Source organism: Hesperophylax consimilis, unplaced genomic scaffold (assembly GCF_061612785.1).
Source record: "Hesperophylax consimilis isolate HC1 unplaced genomic scaffold, BYU_Hcon_1.0 scaffold_32, whole genome shotgun sequence".
Lineage (NCBI taxonomy): Eukaryota > Metazoa > Arthropoda > Insecta > Trichoptera > Limnephilidae > Hesperophylax > Hesperophylax consimilis.
In genome coordinates this window covers 1,527,449-1,534,477 of record NW_028301262.1, presented here as the reverse complement: position 1 = coordinate 1,534,477, position 7,029 = coordinate 1,527,449, and positions in this window count along the sequence as shown.

The window sequence follows — 7,029 nt, the reverse complement described above, 5'->3', positions numbered from 1 at the left end:
TAAATAATTTTTATTTAATTGTGTGAGTTTTTCTCATCAGATAATATTTAATAAACTGACAGTTAAAAACCCGCTTTGCGTATTTTTGCTACTAGACCCTCTGGGAGGCTTTTGGTTCTGCTTCGCCCAGTTTAAGTGTTGGTGACCATTTTTAAAGCTTCGCACTTTTTTCAAAACTAACAACTAAGACCGCTAATATTATATTTATATTTATATTGTATTATATTTATATTAAAAAATATTATATTACATTAAAAACGCAAAAATTGTTATTTTAAAAATACTTATAATTCTTTCAACTTTTCGGGGGGTTAACTATCGAGGGATTAACTGTCGGGGGATCAACTATCGAGTGTCAACTGTTGAGGTATCTACTGTCGAGGTATCTACTGTCGAGGGATCAACTGTGGAGGGTCAACTGTTGAGCAATAAACTATGAAGGGATCATCTGTCAGGGGTCAACTGTAAGCGATCAACTATTGAGTGATCAACTGCATGGATCAACTATCGAGGTATTAATTCTCGAGGGATCAATGGTCGGGGTCAACTGTTAACGATCAACTATCGAGGAATCAACTGTCGGGGGTCAACTTTTGGCGAACAACTATCGCGGGATCAACTATCGAGGAACAACTGTCGGGGGTCAACTTTTGGCGATCAACTATCAAGGGATCAACTATCGGGGGTTAACTATCAAGGGATCATCTGTAAAGGTTCAACTATCGAGGGATCAACTATTGAAGGGTCAACTGTCGGTGGTCTGTTGGCGATCGACTATCGAGGGTACAAAATGTCGGGGGTCAACTGTTACCCATCAACTATCGAGAGATAAAATGTCAGATATCAACTATCGAGGGATCAACTGTCGAGTGATAAACTGTCGAGGGTCAACTGTTAAGCGATCAACTATCGGGGGACCAACTATCGGGGGATAAACTGTCTGTTCACCGCCTATTATTATGCGACAGATCTTCCATATTTTGAAACGGATCTTCGGTCCTTGTCGCGCTAGATTGGACTCTCGAGCCAGTTATCTATGTGTGCGTGCATGTGTAGAACTTCCAATTTCTCCCCGACACGACTTGGACAAGTCCGTTCATGAAGGTTGCCTCTTTTTGTTACGGGAGCGGTTCGTGCAGTTTTTAGCACACAAAAAATAATACGGTATTGCAGATATTTTGCTCAAGTGATTTGCGAATGAATATTACTTATTTCTTTGCTGTTATTTATTTATTTCAAAAATGAATTAGGTACACATTCATAATAAAATAACGAAGTCTACATTAATAAAAAATTGTTTTGCACTTACTATACCTACCAAAATATGTAGGTAGGTAGGTACATTTATACTGCCTAATCCTGAGGTCGCAGGTTCAAACCCCGGCGTTCGCAAGTATTTTTTTGTTCTTTTTCAATCTTCGTAAATTCACTTTGTGGGCTCATTTAAAAAAAATAAAAGAAATCATTTTGTAAAACACCACTTATTTAAGAAAAATCAAGATGTTTCAAAAACAATGGTTTAACAAGAGTCCCAACCGCCTGGAGCCATTAAAACTGACATAACCGATTTGGGTATGTTGTGAGTTTTGTTTTAACTAACTAACTACTTGACTGGCCATCACGCCGTTTCCGTAGGCAGAGAGGACGGACCGCCAAACAACACTCCTTGCCTCATTCACATTCATTCATCTTCTCATACATACTCATTACAGCGCCCTTGAGATGATTTATCTGAATAACAAGAGTCCCAACCGCCTGGAGCCATTAAAACTGACATAACCGATTTGGGTATGTTGTGAGTTTTGTTTTAACTAACTAACTACTTGACTGGCCATCACGCCGTTTCCGTAGGCAGAGAGGACGGACCGCCAAACAACACTCCTTGCCTCATTCACATTCATTCATCTTCTCATACATACTCATTACAGCGCCCTTGAGATGATTTATCTGAATAACAAGAGTCCCAACCGCCTGGAGCCATTAAAACTGACATAACCGATTTGGGTATGTTGTGAGTTTTGTTTTAACTAACTAACTACTTGACTGGCCATCACGCCGTTTCCGTAGGCAGAGAGGACGGACCGCCAAACAACACTCCTTGCCTCATTCACATTCATTCATCTTCTCATACATACTCATTACAGCGCCCTTGAGATGATTTTTCACAAAAACGGCGCTATACAAGTCATCCAAACATTATTATTATTTATACTCTTCTATTATTCTGACTCTTGACATGGCCCCACTCAAGTATCTGATTCACTTGATCGTGCCATGTATTCCTCGGGCGTTCTCGACTTCTGCTACCATTCACATTTGCGTCATATATTCTCTTTACACTCCTTTCTTCATTCATACGCTCTACAAGTCAAAACCATAATACAAGTTATTTTTTTTACATATTTCCAAGAGGCCCCGAGGGAAAAAAATCCCTCAGCGCCTATTTTATCTTTGAAGATGCTGTATTAAAGGTCTTATTATGGAAATGAAGGAAAGAAAGTTATGGGAAGGAAAATGGTATGAGGAGTGGGTATTAGAACTCAATGTGTCCAGGAGTGACGGACGTATGAATCCAACCTTCCCACTGCGGTGAAAGGAGATTGGTCAAGAGCGTTCGGCTGGAGAGGTCAAAAGGTCTCACTAAACCGCAACCAGTATCTCCCGATCTGGCCCGCCACGCAGTAGGTGGGCAAACGCATTCGCCGCCAAGACAAAATAGATAAACCTCTTCCCATGAACCCAGCCACCCCTGCTAAGTAAGTCACCAAACGTAGTGTACCACTCGGAACGAACTATGGCAGGGGTGTTGATTATCCAATAAATGGTTCTCGGGGCGGCGGTACCGATGCCGGTCTCAAAAGTCGCAACTGCTACCAACCATCTGAAGCCAGTGAGACTATGGCACCTTGAATTCGGGTATGTTGTGAGGTGCACATATAGGGGAGTAAGATAGGGAAGAACCTATCTATTCAGATTTGGTCACTAAAAACGGCTAAAGTCATTTCAATTTGGCTGGTAGGTTTAGGTACCGCCATCGCGGGAACCATTTATTTTATAACGAACACCTCTACCAAAGGTCACTTCAAGTGGTTCACTACGTTTTGTGACTTAGCAGGGGTGCCCGGGTTCATGAAGTGAGGTTTGTCCGGGTCTTGGCGGCAGGTGCATTTGCAATTCCAGTATTTCAAACATAAATGCACGTAACTGGGTTAAAAATATATCTAGTTTAGTTAAAAAGAAGCATGACAACCTTTAAAAAAATTGTATATTTACAAAAGTACTTAATAAGTTAATAATTAATAACATAATCATCCTTTAGGAGTTTTCCGCAAAAGTGGCGTTACAAAAATAACAACAACAATCAACGGAACAACAACAACAATCATAAACGTCAGACGATTATTTAAATGCTCCAACATTAATCTAATCAAAAGTGTAGTAAAAAGTTAAGTGGATCACTTCAGTTTATGAAATACAGTGTAGTTTTTCGCGCACTATCATCGCGTGATCTTAGATACTGAACTGTAACACCCGAAAGTATCAAAATAGTGTTTTGAAATTAAAACAATAAACTTCCTACTAGATTGCACAGTTTAATCTCATTAAAAATTAAAATCATATAGACTGTATTTCGACAAGAAGCTATACAAAACAAAGAGAACAACAGTAAATAATCCACAGTTTTTCGGTGAAGATAAAAAGTGAAATAACAAAATAAAAAAGTGCTAAAAACGTTACAAGTGCAACAATAAATACATGTTTTTACCCAAGAGCATAAACAAAATTTAAACAAGTACTAAATGAACTTTACACAAGTATATTTAAACGTATCCCACAACTCTCACCCAAGGCTCCATAGCTCAGTGGTCTAAAACGTCAGCACCGCGCTATTCTGTCGATACAAGTTCAATCCTCAGACCGGCGAACATAAAAAAAAAAAAATCTTTTTTTTAATACATATTAATAATAAATATTAAAATTAATAAATAATACTCAACCCAGAATATAAAACTCTCACTTGGATTTTAAAAACAGCTTCACAATCAGCTACCATCACGGATTCAAACCAAAACACAACCTGTGTAACTGGTTTTGCCTGCCTATAGGCGCTAGAGAGTGTGCCAGTGTGTTTGCCCACCAACAGGCGCAACCCTCAAAATACATAACCGGTGTTATTGATTTTGCCTGCCTTTAGGCGCTAGAGAGTGCCATTGTTTTTGCCCACCAACAGGAGCAATCCTAAAAAAAAAAAGGACAACACAACATGTCTAAATCTCGCAGTAAATTCTCCAGCGCGAAGAAAACCACATTTTCACCACAAACTAGCACTATGGACTCACCGTCGGCGACACATCAATCTATGATTAATATAGACAGTGAATCAATATTTGAATTCATCAATACGAAATTCGAGGAAATGAAGACAGTAATGCTCAATAAAATTGAAACAGAGCTGCAAGAAATAAAAAACTTCACGAACTTCATCAATGACAAATATGATGACATTTTACAAAAACTTCAACAAATCATGGACATTCCAAACACCGTCAACAAAATCAAGGAGGAACTAACGGATAAAGAAATCAGATTATCTACGGTAGAAATCCACCTGGCGGATATAGAACAAGCAGCCCTGCTGAACTCCATAGAGATAAACGGCCTAAAATTACAGGACAACATATCCCCAGTCCACGCTGTTACACGGATCGCTGAACTCGCAGGCGTTACGATGTCCCCAGAGGATACATACAAAGTCACAACAAACAAAACAAATGATCAAACAAAAATAACAATTAATTTTTAGGATACCACAAAAGCACAAACCATGTTAGCATCCAAACACAATGACCCGATAAAAAAATTCAACGGAGAAGGAGCCAAATATGTTTATCTTAATGCGGCATTAACCCAATATTACAAAAATCTGCACTGGAACACCAGAAAAAGAGCCCAAGAAAAAGACTACAAATATGTTTGGGTAAAATCAGGAAAAATTCTCGTCAGAAAATCCAAAGACTCAAAGGTTATGGAAATAAAACACCTAAACGATATATCTAATAAACTGACATAAACACGACTGTACATCTAACACAACCTCACATCACATACTTACACAAATACACACCAACATGGCAGATTACATGGAATATATAGATTCGGACAATCAACACTACTGTGAAAGTACAAATGATATTAACCTCTGGACCAAATTCACAAAAGAAAAACATAGAATCAATATATTACACCAAAACATTAGATCGATCAATAAAAATTTTGATGAATTTTTTATATACCTCCAACAGCTTGAAAATAATTTTGATGTCATTGTACTGACAGAATGCTGGTTGAATGACAACTACATACCAAAAACAATCAAAAACTATAATACACACCATACAAAAATACACAAAAACCAAAATGATGGTATAGTTATATACGTCAGTGATAAAAATAACACAACCATTCAAGAAATAAACATAATCGACTCCAACTGCATACAAATTACATATAGAAAAGAAACATGTATCCTAGCTATGTACAGATCTCCATCCAAAAACAACATCACACATTTCTTAACTGATCTTAACAATACATTAAATGATCTCAACAAATACAAAAATATCATCATCATAGGAGATCTTAATATAAACATCCTACAAAACGGACACCCACAAAACATAGAATACCTAGCAATACTAGCACAACACGGACTGGAGCCAATAATAAAGGTCCCAACACGGGTCACACAAAACACTAAAAGCTGCATAGACCATATAATGATCAAGACAAAACTAAAAACCAAAACAGTAGTACTTGAAAGCACAATCACTGATCACTACATGAATATGATAGCAATAGACACCGAAAACACTACTTTGAAACAACATAAAATATTTACAAAAAAAATAATTGACTACTCAAACTTAAAAGAAAAACTCCAAAAAATAAACTGGAATACATTATACCAAATAGATAATGTCGAGGAAGCCTGGAATACATTTACAAATACGCTAACGCAAGAAATAAATAATTACACTACAATAAAACATATAAAACTTACACACAAAGCAAAAAAAATTAAACTATGGATAACACAAGGAATATTAAACTGTATTCGTAAACGAGACAAAATTCACAAACAAATTAAACAAACACCGTATGACATGGAACAACTTAATTACTATAAAAGATATAGAAACATATGCACGAAAATTATTAGAGTAGCTAAGGAGATGTACTACAAAGAAAAACTTAAAAAAGCAAACAATTACCCAAAGGAAATATGGAAAATATTAAAGGAAGTTACATACACACAAAAATACAAACAAAAAAATACTATCGAACATCTAAATATTAACTCGAAAAAAATAGATGCCAAAACAAATATAGAAATGATGGCAAACCACGCAAATAACTTTTTTGCAACTATAGGGAAAGTTTTAGCGAATCGTAAAAAACACAGCACAAACACACTAACACAAACAAACAGATCAAACATCGATACCCAACCAACACAACACAGATTTATATTAAAAACAAGTTCGGAAATGGAAATTAACAAAATAATAAATACATTAAAAAACCAGATTGCTCCTGGATTAGATGAAATAACAACGGATTGCATTAAAATAATAAAAAATGAAATATTAAAACCTATAACACACCTAATCAACCTTAGCATAACACATGCCTGCTTTCCTAATACTCTTAAAAAAGGACTGGTAATCCCTATGTATAAATCCGGAGATAAAATGGAAATAACTAACTATAGACCAATTACTTTGTTAAACTCTCTATCAAAGATTTTCGAAAGACTATTAAAAAACCAAATAATAAAATACCTGGAAGAAAACAAATTAATCTCGGACAAACAATATGGATTTAGAGAAAAAAGAAGCACAAAAGAAGCTTTAGCAAGTACAATAGATTATATACATAGCAACTTAGATCAAGGGTTTAAATGCATAGCGATATATTTAGATTTGGCTAAAGCCTTTGATTCAATATGCCACAAAACACTTTTTAAAA